We start from the raw sequence: 26,502 nt of genomic DNA on the forward strand, positions 1-26,502 counted from the left end.
ATTGTGCTGGTCCCTCCCCTCCTCCCCAGACCCCACCCTCTACTCCTCCTATGGCCAAGCCCATTGCTTCCCCTGCCTGGGAAGTCCAGAGATCTGATGCGCATGCTCAACTTTCTGTAACTACATTTGCAGCTTTAGGCTCAGTCCTTCCCCAGCCTGGCTGTGCTTCTGAGACAACCTTAGAAAACCCTTTAAATTCCAGTTATGCTCGTTTTGTTCATAATTTTGCTAACCTGCTTTTGTCTTTAATTAGTAATCTTATAAAGCATTTGTATGGTGAAAAGACTGACAGACAATATAGAGGGGTTAAAGAAGAAAAACTTAAGCCGAATAAGAATGACAATCATCAACATAGTTCAAGACTCCGCTTCTTTTGCCATGGAAGGGTATATATTTTACAGAAATGTAGAAGTAAGCAGCAAGGTATTGATATGAGTATTGGGGATTTTAGATATCGGAATCAAAAGTGTTCTAAATTCACTCAGATTATTAATAGTATCAGTTCAGAGGTTACATAGGATTTCTATGCTATTACATATACATTTTGAAATTAATGGTATGGGTTTATTTTCATAGAGATTTTCATGCTTTTGAGATTGTGTTTTATACTTAGTTTTTAAAACAAGGAGAATATTTGTAAAAGCTTTTTATAGTCATGTGATCAAGTTTATATTTTATAATACTCTTATTGATATTAAGTTCATATTCATTTAGACTTCCTTAGTTTGAATTTCATTGTCTTTTATTGTTCCATGTGTATTTTCTTCTATTCATTCATCTATCTAATTTTGAAACATGGTTTTGATTTCATAATACAATGTTAATTCTAGGAGTATTGTGCTCCCATATTCTGAGTTGTTTGTTTTTGTTATTTTTTTTTCTCAACTGATTATTTGATCAAACTCTTTAAAGCATTTCCCTGGCAAATTGTTTGCCATGGCAAGTGTAAATTGATTCTAGAAGTATTATTTTTGATAAGCATATTCCAAAAAAAAAAAAAAAAAGAGGGGAACATTTGTAAAAGTTTTCTTTTTAAAAAAAAAAGTTTTCTTTGAGATTCTGTTGTGCTTTAACTTGTATTTAAATATGTTCTGATTTTTCACAAAAGTAATTGTATACTAAGTAAAAAAAAAGGTATTATTTGAAATTGTTGCATAATTATATATTGTGTTCTGAGTCAAGATGTATTCGCATTTTTTGCAATCATTTATTATCCTCAATTTTTAAATCCATATGAGACTTGGATTATGGGAACTTATCATTTAAGACACTAATTACCTTTATTCTGAGTTATCAGATGCCAGTTGGCCAAGGTGCCATCCAATCACAAGAGGAATACATGCAAGAGCAGACACTGAACTGTCACATGAGGGGAGACATGCATGAAGTCAAGGTATGGCCGAGAGAACGGCTTTTGACAAATGTTGAGGTTGGATTCTCTTGGTTTAATATTTTATTTTATTTTTCCCCACAATATTGTACAGATGGCTGGAAGTATTCATCCCACCCATCTCACTTCTACACCTGGCTTCTATGCTCCCTCCTATATGCCTGATGCCATGGACATCTCAATCCCATGCATCTGATTAAGTCTGACTCAGTTTCCTCCAATATGTTCGGTGGCATGGACGTATATTCCATCCACCTATTTTAAGCCTGGCATACTGTATGGGCAGTACATATTGCTCAAGTGTGGGAATGCTCATATCCCATCATTTCTCTGTTCTTTTATGGTAACCCCCATAATTATCTCAGGTGTCATGATAAATAACAGTGTTGAATTTGGCCTTGACATCTGTTACTAATTATATTAGATTTTCTAATTTCTCATAATGGCATGAGGATAATTAGGCAGATGATGCAAAAAGTGATGAAACAAAGATAAAAATTATTTTTAAAAATTAATATCGCAGCAATTGTCTTCTCAAATACCCTCCATAAGGGGGGACTATAGTAATATTATAATTTTAAAGAATGGTTCAATTTTTGTTTTATTATATGTTTCATGTGTAACAACTAAGATTCTGAATTCCCTTAGACATGTTTTTGAGAACTTTCATTGTTTGATTTGATTATTGACAAAGCTATTTTAAAGTTGTGTTAAGCTCAATTTTGTAGGAAATTTTCCTGGCTGATTACCAGCATCCACACATCAACCCCTGAAAAGACTTCCATTCCACGACTACACCTAGAGGACATCTGAGAAAAGACTTTCAGAGACTTTAAATGAACAGTTTTGATTTGTTGTTTTTGTTGTTTTTTTTTTTTCTCTTTCTGTTATAATATACACCATCTGTAACATGTATTCTCTGCAGAGGCCCTCCCTTTGCAAGACCAATGTCAAAGCGTCGGTTCATGAGGACAAAAAAAAAAAAATCACCCCTCTGGACAAAACTTTCCTCTCTTCCTTTTCTATATTGTTGTTCACATATTATTAGCTAGCAATAGTTATTATATTCTTTTTACTGTTCCGTCAAGGAAACATTTTGTTTCTTGAGGAACAACAGGGGGGACTGTAACGATTGGAATAACGCCACCTGCTGGATACTAACTGTAGAAGAGTTCTGCCCATGAAGCGAAGGTCTTTGAGGGCAAGACCAGGAGTCTTTTCTTCAGGAGTCAGGAAGTGACGCGGACTAGTGGGAGGAGGAAGGAAGAGACTGGCGCTCAGTCTCGCGCTCTCTTTCCTTTGGACTCTGGCGGAGAGCGGAGCTAGAAATGTGCTCTCCCTTTAATAGATAGGAATCTAGGCCTTTTCTTCTCTCTTTATCAAATTCTTATTCTCCTTAATAAACGCTTAAAAGTCTAACTCTTGCTAAAGCTTATAATTTATTGGCGACCACTCATTAGATATTTTAGACAGACTAGCTAGAATTTTAACCCTTAACAGAGGCCAGCTCAGGTCCACTTAGGTCCCCAGTTTTCCACTTTAATTAGGGTGAATAAATCAGGGGTGAATAAATTCTCTGGGACAGCATCATGCAAAGCATTTGCCAAACAAACTTGACTTGTAAGCCAAAATACCCATTTATTAATGGACACTGTGGGACAGTTTCCTAGGGACCACATATTTTTTTTTTTTTGATGATAGGACCATTTTTTATTGGTGAAACGGGGAACTATGGGTATGAAATGCTGAATGTGCTCTCATACTTGGTTGATATGTCAGTTGCTTTTACTTAATTCTTTTTCTTTGTCACAAGAGAAAGCTGGGGGACTGGGAGAGGAAATCGCATAGTCTGAAGTAACTATGATATTTTTTTTAAGTATCCATAAAACTTTTTTTAAAAAAGAATGTCTGGGGCCCGAAATCAGGAGACTGATGTGAAGGTTTAAATCTTGCCTCTAGCACTTAATAGCTATGTGACCATGGGCAAGTGATTTAACCTTTTTGAGCCTCAGTTTCCCCATCTGTAAAATGTGACTAGTAATATCTAGTTTTGGGGTATTTGGGGGGATTTATGAGGATTAAATGAGAGAATGTAAGAAAAGCACTGGGCACTAATATTAAATAAATTATGAATCATACTCTATCCAGTAACCCTTATATGAGACAGGCCTTGGTCCTTATAGGTTCTAAGAAATTCTAAAAGTTCACTGGCCTGTCAATGAATTCCAGGGGTAGGGAAAGGCAGAGGCTTGGGCTATTATCAAGTGATAATGTTTGTCCTCCCCTATCACCTTTCTCTTCCTTCAGACTACCCTATCTACCCTATGCCCTGAGGGCCACTCAGTTGCAATCCACACCCTACTGAAGGAAGGTTGTGGAAACCCCCAGGGGGATTGCTAGAGAACTGCTGGCAACACTTTCATCTTCCCCCCCTCCCCCAATTGTTTCCTGAGCCTCTCTTCATCCTTCAGTTCTAACTTTCATTGCCTTGAAGGACAGCCATCTGTTGGAATCCATTTCAGCTTAGACTGGCAAAATCCCCAGGCCCATCTTCCTGGGCCCAGGTCTTCTGGGGCTAAAAATAACAATCAGTTTACACTAAGCTGATAACTTACAGTTTTTGTCTGCCACGAATAGACATAACTCTCTGAGAGAAACCATTAGAGTAAATTGAATAGCTCTAAAGCAGTGAAAATTTGGATAAATCATGTTTCACAAATCACATGTATAGGTCATACTTGGCAAGTTATTTCCCAAACTAAGCGTGGATGGGGTACCCAGGCTAGGAAAGGCTCCTCACTCTTGGACAAAGGAAGGATGTTTAGAGACTTCAGACTTTTTAAAGACTTGCTTAGCTTTTTACCTTTGGGTCAGATGAGGAACAAGTCACTTCTCCCTCTATGGAGAGAGTGAAATTCCATAATTCACAAGTCCATGCCTAGTTACTAAGCACCCACCCAATGCCCTGCCCTGGCCCAGTACAGTTTGATTGGAGAGACAGGCCTTAAAAACAGGAAACAGGGGCAGCTAGGTGGCGCAGTGGATAAAGCACCAGCCCTGGATTCAGGGGGACCTGAGTTCAAAGCCGGCCCCAGACACTTGACACTAGCTGTGTGATCCTGGGCAAGTCACTTACGCTCATTGCCCCGCCCCACCCCCACTCCCCCCCCCAAAAAAAAGAAAAAAAAAACACAGGAAACAGCACAGAGCAGAAGGACAAATTAAGGGTCAGACCAAGGGCTGAATTTCTTTAATTTATGCTGTTTTCTGAGGAAAATGAAGGAAACTTTTCCTTGAAAAATTAAACCAAAGGACAGACTCACCTAAAGAGACAAGTGGCACCCGATATGGACTGAATTAGCTCCAGGACCACCATCCTTCATTCCAGTATCCCCCACCCCTCAGGGAGATGAGATTAGGTGTGGCTGCTGCCTTTCTGGCATGAGGGAGACAGAGATGGCTTGAGAGATCGGAGCCCCTTCTTACCCAACTCCCCTCAGCCACCACCAGTGGGGGATGATCCTCCCCCAATAAGGGGACTGTTCACAGTCATCGTACCACCATCGGTCCTCTATAAAAGGATTTCCCTGTCTCCTGCTGGAGGAGATAGGTATCTCAGAGAGCCATGCCTCTGTGCCATGCCTTCTCCCCATGAGAAGTCCAAGGACTTCTCGGTTTCCTTTCCCTAGTGCCTAAATAAAATATTATTTTATTCTAATTGGATTTGTGTGCAAGAGGGTCTAATTCTTTAAAGAGGAATACCTAAGGACCCCCTCCCAAACACACACCACCAATTTCCCTGTGACAAGTCTGTTGAATTGAATTGATAGTCAAGGAAGACCTCAGGAGATTTCAGCTGAGCTGGGAATAAAAGGAAGAATTTGGAAAGGTTGAATGCTTATCACAGGAGCCACATCAGGGAGCAGTGGAAAATGAGGTTGTATAAAGTTGTATGTGAACACACACGTACAATGATTCTATATATTTAATGACACGAAGAATCCTGATTTTACTTGAGAAGAATTAGGTGAATAACTCATTCATACAAACAAGTAGAATAAGCATTACTTTCAAACAGTCAAACCAATTTCTAACATTCCTCATAGCCTACTGTTAATTCTTTAGCATCCATGCATTCCCCACCAGTATTGATACAATGGAGCAGGAAACTCAACTGTCTTGATCATTTTCCCCAAGAGTCTGCTGATACCCTTGACCTCCAACCGTGTAGGACAAAGAAGAGGTGTTGGAGGCATTGGAGGTCCTGCCTCAGCAAACATGGGCCCGGGTGAGAGAGAACATGGCTGACAGAAACTTTTTTTTTTTTTGGCGGGGCAATGGGGGTTAAGTGACTTGCCCAGGGTCACACAGCTAGTAAGTGTTAAGTGTCTGAGGCCGGATTTGAACTCAGGTACTCCTGACTCCAGGGCCAGTGCTTTAACCACTGTGCCATCTAGCTGCCCCACCTGACGGAAACTTTTAATGCCTTAGTGGTTTGTCATCAAACAGACAACAAAACTACAGGCTCTTCCCCATTCTCAGTGTTTTTCTAGGAAGGAGATTCTACAGCCCTCTTTTGCCCCCACCGAACCGCCTATTGGGATGGTATGGATACCATCTTCCATGGATGGCATCCATAGAAAAACTATAGAAGTTCTTCCTAGAATGGAACTTGAAACTTCATTGATACAAATGCAATGGCTGGCTGAGTGATTTATCCTGAGCAAGAAGCTTCAGCTCCTAGGAACTTCCCACCTTGCTCTGTTCTGGGATAGATATAGGGGCTCCTAAATCTTATTTTCTGAACTCACTTCTTGTTTAATGTTCATTCTCCTGCTCTGGTTCTCCTGGGACCAATATTAGAAGGAAGTACTCTGCATGAACTCATTTAAAGTCAAGTATGAATGATTGATAGCCCTAGACATTTGCATTCTTAAAAGATATTTTTAACTGTTATTCACCTCCTAATCCAAAGGAATCTCTAATGGGAAGAATTAGGGGTATTGCGCCCCCCGGAGATCAATAAATCAATAAACATTAAGTGCCTGCCATGTGCCAGGCAATGTACTAAGTACTGGGAATACAAAAAAGAGGCAAAAGACAATCCCTGCCCTGGAGGAACTTACAATCTAACCAGGGAGACAATATGCAAACAAAAATATACAAAGCAAGTTGTATAGACAATAAATAGGAAATGATTAAGGGAGGGAAGGTGCTGGAATTAAGAGGGGATGGGGAAGACTTCCTGTAGAAGGTGGGATTTTAGTTGGAACTTAAAGGAAGCAAGAAATAAAACTTTATATGTCTATTCTAAAACGATTATGTTTCTCTTTAAGCGTGCATGTGCATATGTGTGTATGGATATATGGATATGTAGGTATGCATACATATTATTTACATGTGTGTGGATATGTACATATGTGTATGATATATGTGTGGATATGCATCTATAAATATGCGTGCATATATCGATACATATAGATATGGATGTTGATAGATCTAGATCTAGATCCAGGTCCAGGTCCAGGTCCAGGTCCAGACCCAGATCCAGAAAAAGGTGCAGCTCCAGATCCAGAGACAGAGATGGAGACAAAGACAGATACAGATATAGATACATAGATACAGATATAGGTAGTTGTCAGTCTCCCCCACCAAAAGCTGAGAAAAAGGAGCAGAGGCAGGATTTTTGCTGTTTCCTTGCACTCAAGGGTTCTTTTTTTTTTTTTTTTTTTTGCTCCTTTCTTACATATTCTGGGGCTTTCTAAGTCCAGGACTTTCATCAGAAGAGAGTTAGACATCCTCCAGTGGCCCCTTCTTGCCTCCTCCATGGAATATACACTCCCTGGTATTGAAATCCTTCACACCTTGCTCCAGTCTACTTTGACAAGCTTATTACTGCCCTTCATATCATTCCTCTCCATACATACACTTTATGCTCCAGGTCACCTACTTGTCCTCTATACACATTCCATTTCCCATCCCTGTGATCCATGAAAGTCTCAAGTTGAGTTGGAAGGCAGTGATGTTCCCCAAATTTGATGGGAACCCATTATTAAAAGCTATGGTGGGGGGCAGTAGAGTTGGTTCTTCAAAAAGAATAGCAGTGGACAGCTAGGTGGCACAGTGGATAGAGTACCAACCCTGGAGTCAGGAGTACCTGAGTTCAAATCCAGCCTCAGACACTTAACACTTACTACCTGTGTGACCCTGGGCAAGTCACTTAACCCCAATTGCCTCACAAAAAACAAACAAAAAAAAACTTATGGTGGTTCAAAAGGACTAGGTATATCAATTGACGCAAGAATTTTTTTTTAATTTTTGTAATTTTACTATAATTTGTCTATGATTCTTCTATCTCGGTAGATGCACATGAAATGTCAATAAATATGAATGGCTATAATTTTACTTCAAAATACAAATTTTCATTCTATCTCTATTTCCTTTTCCTTATGGTAAATGCACTAATTTCTAGAAATATGCTCCCCAAATTCCAATCCTCATCCTAGAAATGATGCAGTTTGAGCCTTCAAGATATTCTTAAGCTCTGGTCTTTCTGCTTAAGAATAGTTAAAGATGAATGACATGCACTTGCTTTATCTTCTTTCAACTCGGTTCCAATTGTGTCCCACATTTTATTGTGATGATTCTATTGATTCTAGTTCAGATTTATGCTGAGATATTTTTACTCATATGATACTTTTACAGGAAAAACTTAATTAAGTAGAAAAGTGTGCTGCTCTCTATCACTCAGTTTATTCTGCCTCTGAGAAATCTAGTTGTCCAAATCAGGAAGCACCAAGATTAACATGTGGTCAGTATATCTTAACTATAGGCTTCTTGTTATTGTTGTTGTTTGTCCTTCATTCTCAAAGAGGACCAGGACATCGGGAGGTAATGTCATGACTTGCGGTGAATTGAATTCAAGTGAGGCAATGCTGTGCAAAGTCAACAACCTCACTCTCTCCTCCAGAGCCATCCAGATCCAGTGGCAAGATAAATATCAGGACAATTGGAGTTGGCCCTGGATGTTTAAGGCAATTGGGATTAAGTGACTTGCCCAGGGTCACACTGCTAGTGTCTGAGGTCAGATTTTAATTAAAGTCTTCCCAACTTCAGGGCCAGTGCTCTATCCACTGTACCACCTAGTTGCCCCAACTATATAGGTTAAAGCATCTGGGAGAAATAGCCTAAGTGCTGGCAAATATAAACTCATGAATTAAAGATTCTTATCTTGGAATATGGGCAGCTGGGTGGCATAGTGGATAGGGTGCCAGCCCCGGAATCAGGAGGACCTGAGTTCAAAGCTGGAATGAGACACTTAATAGCTTTGTGACCCTGGGCAAATCACTTAACCCTATCCTGTTTGCCTCAATTTCCTCATCTGTAAAATGAGCTGGAGAAGGAAATGGCAAACTACTCCAGTATCTCTGCCAAGAAAACCCCAAATGGGATCATGGAGAAGCAGACAAGATTGAACAACAATAACCATCTCCAAATAAAGTACAATATCCAGTCGTCCTGGACTGACCTCATTAAGGAAAATGTGGAAAATGAGGGAGTATAATACATCTTTGTAATTACTAAACATTTTTCTTCTTTACTTAATTAACTCATCAGATTAAATTCAAGGCTATTAGCATTCTAGGCCATTCTAGACAGAGGCATCTTACTAGAGCAAGAAGATGAGCCTTCTTAGGTCCAGTGAAGCTTTCTGCTTGGCCATAAATCATGAAGCTTTAAAAGGATATTTATACCCCACCCAGGTAGTGGAAATTTTTTATAGCTTCTGTGTTTGGCTGGTTTTGGAGACTGAGCACCCTTGTTCTGAATACCTCCTTCTGGCCTCTTGGGTCTGATCTATTCTCAGGTCAAAGTCCCCTTGCCAGTCTCCTTGAGCCATCTCTATTTCTTGTCAGTACAGACTGAGATGCCCTCTGTCTTCAGAAGAAGACTGTTACCTTCCCTGCATCTGAAGCTTCTCCTAAATTCAAACCTTTCCTCTTTCTCTAACTAGCTTCTGGACAGAAACTTGGGTGGCCCCAAGACACCGGAGACCTCCATTATTCACTCACTCCCAGAGGGCAAGCACTTCAGCGATGTTGCACAGAGGCAAGGGCCTAACTGGACTCATAGAGCTGAGTTGTAGAATATTGGAGCTGAGCAGCACCTTAGGAATCATTGAAGCCAAGTCCAGAAAGGGAAAGGTCTACAGGGCTGAGATGAGAACCCACCATCCAGGGCTTTGTCCATCACAGGCTTCCTCCCTTGTTTGACAGCATGCCTCACTGGGAGGTTTGTACTGGGGGCCTGAGATGATGAAAGCCTCTATCAGTCATGATTTCGGATTCATATGGGAAGGAAACCAAGAAACGCAAAAAAGAAGAGGAGGAACAAAGGATCCTTTCAATTTACTCCTTATTTTTCACCCAGGATGTTATAGCTCTATTTCAGATTCTTTTAATAAACCCACCAAGTGACCCCATTTTGTAGATGGAGAAACTGAAGCATTATAAGAATGCGTGTGCTTTGCATTCCACATTATAGTTTTTAAAGGACCAAAGGATGATAGGTTTGGAGCTGAAAATGACCTTAAAACCAACCTAGCCTGATCCCCTTCATTTTACAGATGGAATCTGAGACTCTGTGACTTGCCCACTTATCTTATTTCATAGTCACATGACAACCTGAGAGGTAGGCTGCAGTCCAACCCTCTGATTTTATAGAAGAAATGGAAGCCCTGACAGATTAAGTGATTTGCCAGAAGTCACAGAGATAGTAAACAATGGAGCTAGAATTTGGTGAGGCAGTTGGGGTTAAGTGACTTGCCCAGGGTTACACAGCTAGTAAGTGTCAAGTGTCTGAGGCCAGATTTGAACTCAGGTCCTCCTGAATCCAGGGCTGGTGATCTATCCACTGCACCACCTAGCTGCCATGGAGCTAGAATTTGAACCTGGAACCTCTGACCCTACATTTAGCATCCCAGCCACTCCAGCAAGAAGAGGAATTATTTCCCCATTTTCCAGATAAGGAAAATATCTGAGAGAGCCAAAGTGGTTACATGGTGGTTTATTAGCGGTGGCAGCTAGGTGGCACAGTGGATAAAGCATGGGGGCCTGGAGTCAGGAAGACCAGCCTGACACTCATTAGCTGTATAACCCTTCCAGCTTTAAATCTAGGGCCCTGTGATCCTTAATGGCCATTCTGGTCTCTCTAAAATAAAGGGCATTGGACCAGTTGACCTCTAAGGTCCCTTCTAGTTAAAGAGGATTGGACTAAATGACCTCCAAGATTTCTTCAGCCCTAAATCAATTACCAAGTGATCCTCGGTGCTCGGTTCCTTTCTTCTCCATTTAATGGATTTTAACCATAAGGTAGAGGAACCAGCCTGGCTCCCTCTGCTTTCAAGTATTTCCAGATCATCTTTGCCCTGAACAGAGATGAGGTAGGAGCTCTCTAAACCCAGCCAGGGAAATCGTTAAGAAAGGCCTTGCACCAAAGAGCCAGTCTGTGCTCAGGGAAGTCAAATATAGTCAATAACTTAGGAGAGCAGAAAAACTCTGAGGTTAATTAACAGAGACCTGGGCTGGGCAGGATAAATTGTATCTATCTAAAATTATCTCCAGCAGAGAGTAGGGAGGGCCCAGGCTAAAAGATTGGCTTTCAGTGGTCTCAGATTCCCGAATAATAACTCTTTTGTCGTTCCCAGCACAGTCTGCCAACGCAGTCACCCATCACTGCTCTCTGGCTAGAAGGCACTCCAGTGTCTGAGGAAACTCTCCGACAATCCAGATCCACCCTTGTCCCAGGCTCTGGTTCCCCCCAATCTTTTCCTTCCACTGCAAACCTCTGCATTCCCCTTAATGAGTCCAGCATACCGAAGAGTGAAATGTAGTATATAACAGGAAAAGTTGGCCGGAGAATTAGATGTCATGTTGTTTGGTCTTCTACCTGGGTCTCAGTTTCCCCATGTGTAAAATAAGAACAAGATCTCTAAGGGACCTTCTGTTTTTAACATTTAACTAGGAATCAGTGCCTAGGCTACTGAAGAGAGCATAATCTCCTACTTTCCTTAAGTGACAGTGGTTGAGGCTTGAGATAATTTCTCCAAAGTGTCTTTGGGGAAGACAAAGGGCTGAGATGAAAGGAGTTAAAAGGCCAGAATATAGGTGAGAGAAGGGTCCTTTAGGATCATCCAGTACCAATGATAAACCATGCTATCCCCATCCTGACGGAGAAGTGATGGACCCAAGACGCAGAATGAGACATGTTTATGTCCAATGTGGGAATTTGGTTTTGCTTGACACCATATATTTCTTTTATTTTATTTCTTTTTTTATTTTAGTGAGGCAATTGGGGTTAAGTGACTTGCCCAGGGTCACACATCTAATTAAGTGTTAAGTGTCTGAGACTGGATTTGAACTCAGGTCCTCCTGACTCCAGGGCTGGTGCTCTATCCACTGTGCCACCTACCTGCCCCGACACCATATATTTCTTAAAAGGTTTGGTTTTTCTTATTTTTTTCTAAAATAGGGAAGAAGAGGTAGAAAGGAAAGAAAAGAAAATTTCATTAATTTGAAAAAAAATTTTTTAAAGATCATCTAGTGACCCAAATGACTCTTGATTAATATTGGGTCTAATAACTTTTGAAAAAATATTCGATAACTGTATTCAATAGAATAGGCTTCTTTTGTGATCCTCTAGTTTTATGCATTTAAAAGCATTTTTTCTGAGAAGGGATCCCTAGATTTCACCAGGCTGCCAAAGGAATCCAAAGGCTTCACCAGACCGACCCAGGGGTTCTAAATACTAAATACTAAAAACTAAAAAGATTAACAATGGCTCATCTAGATCAACCCATATAGTCTACAGATCGGATAACTGAGGCTCAGAGAGACTTGCCCTGAGAGCTACTGAAAAAGTTACTCAGAGAGTAAGGGTCCCAGGACCTCCACAACATCCTGCTCACACAACACACACACACACACACACACACACACACACACACACACACACGAGTAGCTGCTGCTAAAGTCAGAAGTCCAGGGATCTGAAGACCTCGGTCTGCCCTGGGTCCATCCTGGGGTCTAGAGTACACCTTGAGGCTGAGAGACACTGGTTTGGCTCTCAGTCTGCAGGCTTTTAGCTTTTGAGGGGAGGAGGGAGGGAGGGAGAGAGGCAGTCTCTGGACCAGGCGCATGACTAAGGCTTCATGCCTAAGGCTTTGAATCCTGAAATGCTGAACTTCTTCGATATTTATCTCTCTGTCTCCACTACTGAGCTCTGCTAACCAATATCCCTCAGGTCTCTCCAAGGTGAAAATCCTTTCATCCGTTCTCCCATTAGGTAAACAAAACATATTGACTCTGAACCCAGAAGGCAGTCATCCAACGGACTGCTGACCTGCTGACTCCTGAAGCAGGGTGCAAAAGACTGCCAGGAGCTGGTTTCTCAAAGCTGACTGACTTTTTAGGAAATCCCACCCTCAGCTGGAGCAAGCCACCCACTGCCACCTTTACAAATGAAGAAACTGAGTGCAGGCAGCTCCTCCTGCTGCTGCTGTTGCTAGGGTTGGTAGGGGAGGAGTGCTGGGAATGTGTTATTCAATAATCATCAATTTAACAATTCTGCCTTTAAATTTGTGAGGCACACGAGCGTGTGTGTGTGTGTGTGTGTGTGTGTGAGAAAGAGAGAGAGAGACAGAGAGAGACAGAGAGACAGAGAGACAGAGAGAGAGAGACAGAGACAGAGACAGAGACAGAGACAGAGACAGAGAGAGAGAGAGAAGACACCAAGGCAGATTGGTGAAATGCCCTAGCCTCCAAGCAAAGATTCTCTTCTATTCAGAGAACCCCCAAATGCAACCCCCTTCCCCCAGCCCCAATGCCAGAGGTAGCTAGGTGGTGCAGAAATTGGGAGGACCTGAGTTCAAATCTCATCTTGGATACTTACTAGCTGTGTGACCCTAGGCAAGTCACTTAACCCCAATTGCCTTAAACATCCTGATATGTATCTCACCACTGGATCTAGCTGGCTCTGGAGGAGAGAGTGAGCTCTCCCTCCCTTAAATCCAGTTCAGTGCATCATGACATCACCCCAATGTCTTGGTCCTCTTTGGAAATGAAGGACAGACAACAACCAGGTCCAATGCCAAGGCATTCCTCCAGCATTTAATAGGACAGCAGGCTATCCAGGGCTTGTTACTTACTGAGCCTTAGCTTCCTACTCTGCTGGAGAGGAGTGGGGAAGGCAAGGGAGAAAAGGGATTGGAGAATGTTGAAAAAGGGGCATCCAAGGGACAGTCACCCATGGTGAGGGGGCCAGAATTCCTTTCCAAACTACCTTGTATTTAAGTGTTTTATGTATGGGTATATAAACATATATGTATATAGACATACACACATAGAGATGTATATGTGTATTCTTAACTTCATAGTAGTTAGCATTTAAATAACTCTTTAAACTCTACAAAGCAATTCACATGCCATCTCATTTGAGCTTTGCCTCAGCCCTTGTGAGGTAGGTGCTATTATTGTCCTCATTTTACAGATAAGGAAACTGAGGTTAGGAGAGGTCAGTTGCCTTGCCTGAGGTCCCACAGCTAACTTATATTTATACTGAATGTACACAGGGTGTCCCAAAAGTCTTGGTGCAGGTGAAAGCTTTAACATCCGACCTCTCACAGATCCTTTCAGACCTAGTCATCCTTGTCCCCCATCCCACCTCTGATCCAGTTCCCTCCACACACCCCATCTGACCCAGTCGGTCCCAGCCCAAGGTTCAGACTGTTCAGGAAACACGAGTTTGGATGTCTTGGTTGCAAATTATACACCATCCAGCAGCCGAAATGACAGGTCTGGAAGGGGGTGAGGCAGGATTACTTTCCTACTTGGCTTTGAAATGATGCATTTGGCTTCCTTTCTCCACTCCACCCCTCCTTCTGCCTCTGCAAATTCCATGAAGGCCAAGTTCAGCTTGAGAGGAAGAAAAAGAAAGAGGGAAAAGAGGAAATTTCTTCTCTTGGTGATGTCCCAAGAAGCCCCAGGCAACAGGCAGAGCCTCCACTTCCTCCAGCTCGCAGACCAGCCTTTGGGGGGACAGGGCACAGGGATGGGGACCAGGATGCCTTTCAGGGGTGGAGAGGCCCTCTTTGGCCCCAGGGCCACTAATTGACAGGGTCGCCTCTTCCAGTCCGCAATGAGCCCACACAGATGAACTCGCTCTAAGGAGGAATTTCATGTCTGGGCTCAAGCAAGAGAGAAGCAACTACCAAAAGGTGAGAGGCCTGCCTTGTGTTGTGGCCAGCATTAGGAGCTGGGGGATCAGGGTTCCCCTTGGTCTCAGCTTCTTTGTCTGTTTGCTCTTCATGCTGGCCACCCCCTTCATCCCCACTCCCACAGGAACTCCGGCTCTGCCACGTGGAATTTGGGCTGTAACCAGTGGGCTCTTACCTAATCTTTATCAGACTGGGGCCTTCAGGCCACACCTCCCAACAGAACTTGGACTCTGTCCTTGGGAAGGGAGGCTCTGTCACGTGATCTGTTGCCTTAGCTGAAGCAAACCACCATGGCCCCTTCCTGGCCAGGTAGTTCCAAATCATGCACCATATGCTTTGGACCTCCTCCTCATCCCTCCTCCCTTTCTAAGTCCCCTTTAGTATTGGCTACCCCCAGGATAATATAAACTCCATTTCATCTTTTAGGGACTGGCTTGCTTGCTTGCTTTCTTGGCATAGTGCCTGGTTCAGAGTGAGCACTTAATCAATGCTTCATTCATTCATTCATTCATTTCATTTCATTTCATTTTTTTTCTGGTTAGCGTCTCCAAACCTCATTGATACCCAGTTTAGGATGATAGCCAGAAAAGCTTTGGATCACTGACCTATGGAAATGGACCAAACACCTTTGGGGATCAAGGTTTTCTGCACATTATTGTGAAAAAATATCTTTACCTGCTCCTCCCCAAATAAAAATTAAAGCAAAGACTGTGTTATTTGAATGACCATACTTGGCCCAAAAAGAGCAATGTGAGAATGTATCTTCCTTCTTTGCAGACCTGGGGAAGTGTGGGTGTGGAGCACTGCATATACTGTCAGACTTGATTGATGAGTTGATCAATTTTGTCAATGGGCTTTGCCCCCCTTCCTTTCCTATTAGTTGCTGTAAGGGATGGGTCCTTACTAGGTATGTGTATGTATGTTGATAAGGTAGATTTTGAGAAATAAAAGCCATATAAATGCAAAAAATAGTTCTAAGATTGTAAAAGGAAGAGAATCCTTAAGGGATAACAGTGATAATAACACCCATTTCTGTAACACATTCACGGACCAGACCATTGTTGAATAGGACCCCTTCTAGCCTTCAGTTTGGTCTGAAAGAAGACAGAGGTGCTGTACTAGCTACATATGGAACAAGAAAGGCAAGAGAAGGAGAGTGAGTTGTCCATTTCCTCCCAGGTGTCCACTCGGATTATGCAGGAACTTTCCTGGTTGCAAGGACAAGATGACTTTCCTATGTGAAGCATAAAAAGTGCTAAGTTCTGAGATCAAGATGAAGAGTCTGGTATTTCTCCAAGATTTAATAGACCATGGGCTGGACTAGATGTCCTTTAAAGCTCCTTCCACAGCTGAGGTTCTGGCTATCACCCAGTAAGCCCCCGATACTCTCAGGATCCATCTGTCCAGTTTGCCCCCAGTAGGTATGCTTTGGATGTCAGGGCCCACCTAGCCCAACCCTCTCATTTTCTAAAAAGGCAAAGTGAGTGCCAGAGAGGAAAATAACTTTCCTGGGGTCACACAGCAGTATAGTGGCAGAGATGGGGTGAGAACCCAAAGTTCCCAGACTCCTAACCTAGGTTTCTTTTGAGGGAGCTTTTATGACAGGAAGAAATCTAAGTGGGAGGGAAGGAACTGAACATGAAGCCCAGGTTATTTCCAAATATTGTTTCTCAAACCAGACCCTAGAATTATAGAATTTCAGAGATGAAAGGCACCCAAGAGGCCATCGATTCCAATCTGAATCTGATTAAGATTCATCATTAAAACATATCCACAGGGGCCAGCTAGGTGGCACAGTGAATAAAGCACCAGCCCTAGATTCAGGAGGACCTTAGTTCAAATCTGGCCTCAGACACTTGACACTTACTAGTTGTGTGACCCTGGGAAAGTCACTTAACCCTCATTGCCCCACAACGAAACAAACAAAAAAACATATCAGCGAGTGGTCATCTAACTTTTCCTCAAAGACCCCTAGGAAGAGCAAACCCACTACCTCCCAATGCAACCTTCTCCACTCTTGGATAGCCCTCTCTGATGGATAGGATATCTTTTCATACAGGGAGCCAAAATGTGCATACACCCATTGTTCATAGCTCTGCCCTCTGGGATCAAAATAAATTCTAATTTCTCTTCTATTTGTTGATCCTTCAATCACTTAAATACTTGAAGACATTTCTCATCTCCCCCAAGTCTTTTCCTCTCTAGACTAAATAGTTTCTTCAACCAGCCTTTACCTGACCTGATTTCCAGGCCATTCATCATTCTAGTTGCCCTCTTCTGGATGCTTCCTAGCTCATCAATGTCCTTCCCAAAATGTTTTATTCAAAACTGAACACAGCAGTCCAAATGTGGTCCAAGGCAGAACTGTCACCCCTATAGTCTTTCCTCTCTTAATTCAGCCTAAGATCACAATCTCTCATTCATAGTGAGCTAAAACCCCAAGCTCCTTTCTAGATGAAATGCTTTGTGGGCATATCTCTCCCCATAGTGTACTTGTGAAGTTGAACCCAGCAGTGAGACTTACATTTATCCCAAATAAAAGTCATCCTTTTTCTATTCAGCCCAAAGTCCTAGCCCATTAAGACCATTTCAGGCCCTCAGTCTGCCATTCAACAAATCAACCATCTCTTCCAGCTTGGTGCCATCTGCAAATTGGATAAATGTGCCAAGTATGCCTTTAGCCAAGTCACTAATAAAAATATTTAACAGTAAAGAGCCAAGCATAGATACCTGGGGCTCTCTAGCAGAGACTTCTTATAAAAGGGCCTACTCTTTGGGTCCATCCATTCAACAGGCTCCCAAAACACCTCATGATCTCTCCATCTTTTCCATAACAATAACAAGATGAATTTCATAGCCCAGTCCAAACCTTCCCCAAAGTTCTAATTCTACCATACCTTAAAAACACACATGCTCTCCATAAAAGTACATTCACCAAAACCACAGTATGCATTTTAAATGTTTTCAAAAACCAGGTCATTCGGTCTGTAAGATAAAACCTTAATTTCCTCAGCTGAAAGAAAGCATTGCCTATGGCCACAGGAAGGCCTTGGAACCACATTGCTAACTCCTCCAAACCCAAACCCAAGCAGTAGAAGAGAAGTGTTCTAGTCCCTGAGCCACCATCCTTCCCTTCTGCCTGTCCCACCCTGGCCTACCTTGGTGGGCTGCAGACTTGGCCAAAGCTTCCTGCTGAAAAAATTCCAGAGTACAGAGAGAGGGGGCAGGGAGCTGATTCAAGAGCTGGGAGCTGGGAGAAGAAGAGGTTAAAGGAGCCAGCAATTATCATCTGGGAAAGCTAGAAAGTCCTGCCCATGACTGGGAGGAGTCACATGGGTTCTCCCCAGCCTTTGGGAAGGACCCACATTCCTGAATCTCCCCCTACTCTGCTCAGAATAGCATCTCCAACCCGGGAGTCCTAGAGGGCTGAGCAAGGCCAATGACAGACTAATCCTGGTGCTGGGCAAAGAAACAATCAAAATCTTAAAAAGCAGAAGGGATGTCCTGAGGTTGTTGTACCCAGACACCTCCGATATATCACAGAATCATTTAAGGACAAACACATCAGGGACCTCAGACATTATCAAATCCAATTTGGCATTTAGCAGAGCAAAAAATGGAGATCCAGGGAGAGGCCATGACCTGGCCAAGGTCACAAGCCTTGACGTTAATGCTGACTGGATTGCCCTGTTTGGCAGGCAGTACCACAGTACCCAGGCCAAGAAAGGACAGGGGGTCATCCTCCCACAGGCTCTCAGACACTTGATCTTTTGAGATGAGGGGAGAATGGTAGCAATGTAAGTCCACAGAGAGTATAGAAAGTAACTATCAAAGACTCAATTCATTCATTACTGCCTGGCTGGCCTGGTCTCCAGCAGTCAGAGAAGGGAACCTTCTGTCAAAGTCATCTTGTTTCTTAAACATTCTTTCAGTCTGTAGAGTAGGAGGATCAGTTCTGAAAGAGCTGGAAGAAAAGTTACAGGTTATTAAGTTCAACACCCTTATTTTATATATGGAGAAAGCTAGGCCTCCCCAAAAAGGTAAGTGATTTAACCAAGGTCACACAGTGACTTCCTGGCTCCCAGTCAAGTGTTCTACCTTGCCATACTCTGCCCCAAGGACTTTTCATCTCTTCCTTCCCATCCCTGATTCATAGGCCATTTTAGCATTTGAATCACAATGTTAGGATTTAATCAATGAAGCATAGAATTTTAAAGTTGGAAAGAAACTCAGAAGTCACCTAGACTAACCTCCTACCCTTTGCAAAGGATTCCCCTTTACCAAACTCCATATTTCACCTGAGGACTTCAAATGTCAGGGAACTCTCACCCTTCCAAGGAATCTGTTTTATTTTTGGACCTTTCTGATCATGAGGAATTTTTTTTTATTTTGAGTCAGAATATCTGCAACTTTCACCCTCTGCTCCTAGTTTTGCCCAGCTTTTTCTGGCTCTGGAAACAAGCAGGAGAAATCTATTCCCTTCCCCCAGCAGACTATCAGATACTTGAAGACAGAGGTCATCTTCCCCCTGAAGTCTTCTTTTCTCCAGTCCTGATTTCCGAGTGGAGTCCAAGCCACTGGGATGATTATTATTCCTTGGGACCACAAAATGGCACAAACTGAGACCCAACATCCTGCCATGAGTGGGCCAGACTAGTTCCAACTAACAGATTAACAAGCTTTGAGGTACTGCTCTATATTACTATATTAGTTTTCTTTCCCCAAAAAATTACTTTAGCTTTACTTAATAAAATAAACTTACTTCCCTGTATACATATTTTCTCCCAGGAGAGTGTAAGCTCCTTGAGGGCAGGGGTTGCTTATTTTTTCCTTTGAAGCCTCAGCACCTAGAACAATGCCTGGCTTATAGTAGGCACCAATAAAGTGCTTGTTGAACCATTGCACGTTAAATTACAATGATGACCCTGCCATGATTGCACAACAACTAGTTGGAAGGTGCAGATGGGGTACATCCTGCAACTTATCTGTGCAGTCATGAGCACAACACTATTCATTGGCTTAGTCTTGGGAGAATCTCTAGGATCTGGTTAATTTGGGGGAATCTGGTGTGATGAAGACACATATCTTTACTCAAATGATGAATGAAAGGAAAGGAGGGTGAGAGAGAAGGAGAGAGAGCGAGCAAGAGTGAGAAGACAGAGAATGAGAGCAAGAGAGAGGAAAGGGAAAGGGAGGAGATGGATGGAAGGAAGGAAGGAAGGAAGGAAGGAAGGAAGGAAGGAAGGAAGGAAGGAAGGGAGGGAGGGAGGGAGGGAAGAAGGAAAAGTATTAAGTTATGTGACAAACTCTATTAAGCTTTGTGCATACAAATATGAAACAAGACAGTCTATGTCCTCAGGAAGCTTACATTCTAAAAGGAGAGACCACATGTAGAGGGGAGTGGTAGCCAGGGAAGAGTGTTATGGTCTGGGGACTCAGAGGAATAGGAATGAAACCAAAGGACAGTTGATGGGCATGCCATTTCCAGGTTGAAAAAAAATGAAAAAAAGCCACTACAATTTGGAGGGCTTAAGATTTACAATGGAGTCAGTTAAATTGAGGCCACATCCAAGAATGCTTGACACCTCACCTCCTCCTCATCTGTCTCCTCCAGATTTCATAGTAAAAACAGTAAAGGAATGGGGTCTCCATATATCCCCCATAACAGGTCTCAGAAAAAGCTGAGCCTCCACCATGCTGGATGGAGACAAACAAAATAAGAGACAGCAGCCAGGGACTCCTATGATGTGAGAGGGTCTTGCTCGGCCTCCATCACTTTGTCTCTCCACACATTTGCAGGTTGTCATGGATGGGTCCCCCCAGGCAGAGTCAGCTTTGAGGCTTTGAAGAGCATGACAATTTTTATATCCCACACTGGGAATCTGTAATGTGGTCACATCCCCAAGAGAATAAGATAATTTTTATCAGTGGCCACAAGGAAGTGCAAGATGGACAACTTGGCCATTTGGGGAATGAAATTAAGTTGAAATGAATAGGGTGGGGGGCAAAATCAAAATCCTAAGTCATTTGGAAGGACCGGAACTCCAGCATCTTGGTACAGTTTAAAGAGCATTGAATTTGAAGTCATGTGTGGATGCTGACTCTGCTACTTAATTAATCATATGACCTTGGACAAATAACCTCACATCTCTGGGTCTGGGTTCACTAATCTGTAAAATTAGAGGTTCTACTAGATAGTTTCTTCCTGAAATAGATCTATGATCTTATGAGCCATCTGGAATTGAATGGGAATCCATGCTAAATCATGCTCTGAGGTCCAACATATCAGCCACCCAAGGAAAGGACATGGGGTAGAGGTGGCTAATCCAGCAACCTTCACTCAGGTCCCATTTAACTTGAAGACAACCCATAGCTACCAGAATAAATTTGGTATCCAAAAATATTTATAGTTGCTCTTTTTGTGGTGGCAAGGAATTGGAAACCGAAGGGATGCCCATTAATTGGGGAATGGCTAAACAAGTTGTGGTATATGAATGTCATAGAATACTATTGTGCTGTAAGAAACGATGAGCAGGCGGATTTCAGAGAAACCTGGAAGGACTTACATGAACTGATGCTGAGTGAAGTGAGCAGAACCAGGAGAACATTGTACACAGTATCAACAACATTGTGTGCTGATCAACTGTGATGGACTTGACTCTTCTCAGCAATGCAATGGTCCAAGATAGTTCTAAAGGACTCATGATGGAAAATGTTCTCCAAATCCAGAAAAAACAGAATAATGGAATCTAGATGCAGATTGAACCATACTATCTCTATTTTTTTGTTTTTCTTTTTTGAGGTTTTTCCCTTTTCCTCTGATTCTTCTTGCACAGCATGTCTAATGCAGAAATATGTTCAATGTGATTGCACATATATAACCTATATCAGATTGCAATCTGTCTTGGGGAGGAGGGAGGGAGGAAGAAAAAATTGAAACTAGAAATCTTATAAAAACAAATGTTGCAAACTATCTCTACATGTAACTGGAAAATAATAAAATACTTTTTGGGAAATTTAAATAAATAAATAAATTTGATATCCCTTTCCAATTTGGAAGTGAGAAGGTGATATCTTCCAATCCACTCATGGTAGCCAACTCACTTTCCATTGAGTTCAAGAGATCTGTACCCTGAGGGAACAGGACTGTCAACTACCCCAGGGTAGGACCTTAGGGTTCTTTGTTGCTCCTAACACCTTATATGTTTACTTTCCTCCAGGTCCTCCTAGAGTTTTATCCCTTACCAAGTCCTCAGTCACTCCCCTGACATCCCCAATTGTCTCATCATCTCAGCAACTCCTGGGGCATCTATTTCATCCTTTGACCTCAGTCACTTCTGAGGCCCAAGTCAGGTTCATAGTACAAGTGATACTCTGTCTTGAGCTACCCTAATTGAAGTGACTAAACCTCCCATGGCTTTACCAGGCACCATTCATCCTTCTTTTGGGGGACAACCTGGGAAGAGATGTGGACAAGATCTGGGGTCACCCTGCTACCTCCCAACTACTGGCCCTCTCAGAGATCTCCTTCTAGAAAGGCCTAGACACTGAAAGCAAAATCCATGATTCCTGGTAATAATAAAAGAAGGGTGCTCCTGGGGCTATCTGAACAGATGACAATTTGGTGGGACAAGAACCTATGCTGATCTGCATTTACCCAAAGACAAGCATGGTACCAGGGAGCTGCTGGAGACTCTCATGAGCTAGAAAAATCATGACTCACCCCCACTGTTTTTCCCATTCAGTTGGTTTCAAGACCACTTTCATGTAGCAGGACTAGAAAAACAATGTATACTCTAACGTTGTAAAACATGAACAGTTCTGAAAAATTCAAGAACTCAAACCAACACACAGATCAACCATTATTCCAGAGGACAGATGAAGAAGAATCTTAATATTTCCTGACAAAGACATGATGGACAAAAATGCAGAATGAGACACCCATCATATGGTTAATATGGAATCATATTTTCCGTGACTATGCATTTTGGTTACTAGGGTTTGATTTTCTTTATGTGGGAGAGAAAATTGCTTGGCAATTTAAAAAATAAAATTTAATTTTTAGAAAGACCACAACAATGGAGGACCTAAGTCAGAGGCCAGTCATGGATTTGGGACAAGATGAGCCCTCAGATCCCTGCCAACCCTGATATATGGTGATATAATCATACCTTCAGGAAATAGGATGATTTTTTAAAATCAACGACTTCAAGAAAGACCAAGATGGATTACTTGGCCAATTTGAAAATTTGCAATTTGAAAGAAGGCGGAGATGTATAAATTGGATAGCAGAATACATATCCCAGAGAATGTTGAAAGGACTAGGCAGAGGAGATGGCTATCTCCAGAAGCCTTGGCACGTGGTTCATGAGACTCAAGGACAATGCCAAGCTACTAGAATATATTAGGCTCTCTACTCTCACTAGGGCAAGAAGGAGCATGACTCCTCAGTGTCCTCAAGATGAATACCTACTCTCCAGTGAATTCAGGGAACCTATCCATTGAGGAAGAAGGACCATCAACAGCCCCAGATTCCACCCAGACATGGGGCCTTGGTTGCTCCTGGGACTCCAGATCTTCTAAAAATAAAGTTGTTCTTGGGTGTATAAGTGTCTAGATCTATTTGCTTTTCCTGACACCCCCATCTTTGCCTCATGTCTCATGTTCTGCTCCAACTAGAACTCTAGTCCTAGTTCTGACCTGGGTAGCAGCCAGCTCAAAGACACAGGAAAAAGGGTAAGATGCAGCAGGACACCTCTGGGTTTGAGGTCAGAAGACCTGAGTTTTAATCCTAGCTCTGACACTTACTACCTGTGTGACCTGGAACAAGTCACATCTTTCCCAGGATCTCAGTTTCTTCATTTGTAAAATGAGGAAGTTGGATTAAAATCAAGGTTCTTAACCAGGGGGTCCATAGCATGCTAAACCTCCCCCCCCACCTGGCATCTGTGCATAAATTTCAAGAGATTCATGAACTTGAGCAAGAAAAAAAAGATATTAATTTTCACTAACTTGTAACTGAAATTTAGAATTTCCTTCAATTATGAATGTAGATGGCATTAACAGACTTTAGTAGGCTGCCAAAGGGGTCTGTAACACTCAAAAAATGTTAAGAATCCCTAACTAGATGGCATCCAAGGTCCCTTCCACCTCTGAATCTATGATTTGGGACACATCTGCTGATAGCTTCTTCTTCTTCTTCTTCTTCTTCGTGGGGCAATGAGGGTTAAGTGACTTGCCCAGGGTCACACAGCTAGTAAGTGTCAAGTGTCTGAGGCTGGATTTGAACTCAGGTCCTCCTGAATCCAAGGCCAGTGCTTTATCCACTGAGCCACCTAGCTGCCCTGCCTGATGATAGCTCCTTAACAACTCCTGGAGCCTTTGATGGTTCCTAGGCCTCAGTCACTGCTGGGGCCGAGGTTAAACCAAGAGTGCTAATCAGACGTGAGGCAAATAATCTGAATGTTCTGGGGAAAGCTAATGCTCTGGCCAGGGCCATTTTCCTCAAGTGTCTGATCAGTACCCAGAGAACAAGGGAGATTGAGGAAGCCTCTGCCTTAATAGATAACAAAGAGCATTGAATCCCTCTCATTGGAGGGGCAGTGATCCACACACCCACAATGCCACAATCAATTCCCATTCACCCCTCATCCTAGGGATGAGCTAAAACAGAAATGTCAGGTCGAATTGACTTGTCCCCTCTAACAACCCAACCCTCCTCCCAATCCCACCCAAACCCTTTGTCTCCTAAGTTTGGCAAGACCAAGGAATTAAGATCACTGTGAAGAGGCAGCTGTGTGGCGCAAAAGATAGAGCACTGGGCCTGGAATCAGGAAGACTTGAATTCAAATCCAGTATCAAACCCTTGCTAGCTATGTGTAACCCTAGGCAAGTCACTTAACCTCTTTCTGCCTCAGCTTCCCCAACTGTGAATGGGGATAATAACAGCACCTATGTCACAGGGTTATTGCGAGAATCAAATAAGATAATATTTCTAAAGCACTTGGCACATAGTAGGTGATATGTAAATGCTTGTTCCTTTCCTGTCACACTGTGTCCAACAAGCCTGGAAATGGCATATTAATGAGACTCTTGGTTCTCCCCAACAACCCTTTCTACATGCAAAGGATGCTGGGACATGATCCGTAGCTAATCCCCACTTACCCCAATGAAGATAAACTTGATCAATGGGAGCATCAGGGGAGAATGATGTCCTTTGGGATCTTGACCCTAATATACCATCTCCATGCAAACCCTTGGCTACTTCTAGGACTAACACTGGCCAACAAAGCTTTTCCCGAGTGCCTGATCAGTGTAGGTAACTCCCAGTGAGGCACCTGTAATGTAGAGCCTGGGGCCCTTGAAATGTTAAGGCCCCTTGCCCAAGCTCATACAGCCAGTGTATACATTAGAGGCAGAGCCTGAGCTCAAGCCTTGCTGATGCCAGGTCCAGCACCCTAGCCATTAGACCACGGCTCCTCCAGAAACTACAAACTGCCTGCTAAATTCCAGCTATCTAGCTATGTCTCAGAAGGCTGCCTGGAACAACTTAACACAAAAACCCGACTTCTCTAGTTTCAGTTAAATAAAGCACTTCCTCTTCGTCCTGCTCTTTGGGAACGCCAGGACCTTCCTGGCTGGGCTCCCACTGGAATCCTTTTTCCCAGTCAAAACTGCCCTCCCTGCAGCCCCAAGTAGATTGCTTGCTCTGCCTCAGCAGCCCTTCCACACAGCTGTTTCCCATGACCCTCCCTATCTCAGCTTGCTTTCAGAAGCAGCCTCTCCACCAGCCTCCACTCCCTGGGTCACTTCTCCCCACCCCAATGCTGTGTTCTGGTTCCCAGCATCAGTCATCACCATACAGGACCATCCACCAACCACTTAGTCCACATTTTGGAGCCCCTAGCTCTGCCAGTTACAGCTCACCATGCCCCCATCCCCACCCCCTTGGGTGTTTAATAGCTCCTTGCCCAGTAGGAAATCACATCCCCCAAGCTCACATTTTCATCTCTCCACCACCAACTTTTGCCCTCATTGTGGATTACCCAGACAGTCCCCCTCCCCTGATCTTCTCACCCAAGACAAGGATTCAGCAGGGGACTCTTTCTACCTCTCCCCATCCTGCCCATTAGCTCTTCTGGTCTTCCCCATAAGTTAATATTCAGATGGCTCAATCACTTAGAATAAGAGAAGATAGAGATCACATGCACTACAGACCATGGGTGCATACGTGCCCTCTGAATGGGTTTGGTGTGTGTATTGCACATGTGTGTGCTTTGGGATCAGTGGGTTTGCACTGAAATACAAATTTCAAACTCACACATGCACGTAGATGCATATACTAAGACACACACTCAGACTCGCTCAATGTGACACGTGCATGCATGCTCAAAAAAAATGCCTGCTAGAATCGGACAGGGAAGCTTCATCTCCCTCTGGAGTCTGGTTGCTTCAAGTCAGAGAGAGGCTTTAACTTACCCTCAGAGATGGGAGCAGTCAGAGAGGGACCCTAATGGGGGCTTCAGAGGCATCAGCACGAGAGTCAGAGGTCTCAGCTTCTGCCCCAGGGGCTGGCTCCGGACGCCCCCTCCCACCCTTCCACTCTCATTCCTAGCCTTCCACTTTTGGACTAGATGTGCCTACAAACTCCGAGATGTGCTTTCATCACAAGCACCATCCCCTCATCTGTCTGGCTGCATAGTTTCGGGCCGGCTCCCCTCCAAGAGGCCATGGAATGAGTCTATTTTGGTATCCCGTGGCAATGGAAACTTCTTTCTCTGGCTCTGTGGTAAGGAGCTCAATTGGAGAGTGGTCAGCCATAATTAGAGACCCTGCTCAA

General features: G+C 43.1%; 1 protein-coding gene across 1 annotated transcript in view; it reads right to left on the reverse strand.

Annotated features, from left to right (window-relative positions):
• INSC (INSC spindle orientation adaptor protein) overlaps nt 1-26,273 on the reverse strand; it is a 168,199-nt gene extending 141,926 nt beyond the window's left edge. Inside the window, exon 1 of the mRNA XM_043973282.1 lies at nt 26,142-26,273. The gene's annotated coding sequence lies outside the window, so the exon portion shown is untranslated. The remainder of the gene's footprint in view (nt 1-26,141) is intronic.
• Between the last annotated feature and the right edge of the window lie 229 nt (nt 26,274-26,502).

The sequence above is a fragment of the Dromiciops gliroides genome, chromosome 6 (assembly GCF_019393635.1).
Source record: "Dromiciops gliroides isolate mDroGli1 chromosome 6, mDroGli1.pri, whole genome shotgun sequence".
NCBI lineage: Eukaryota > Metazoa > Chordata > Mammalia > Microbiotheria > Microbiotheriidae > Dromiciops > Dromiciops gliroides.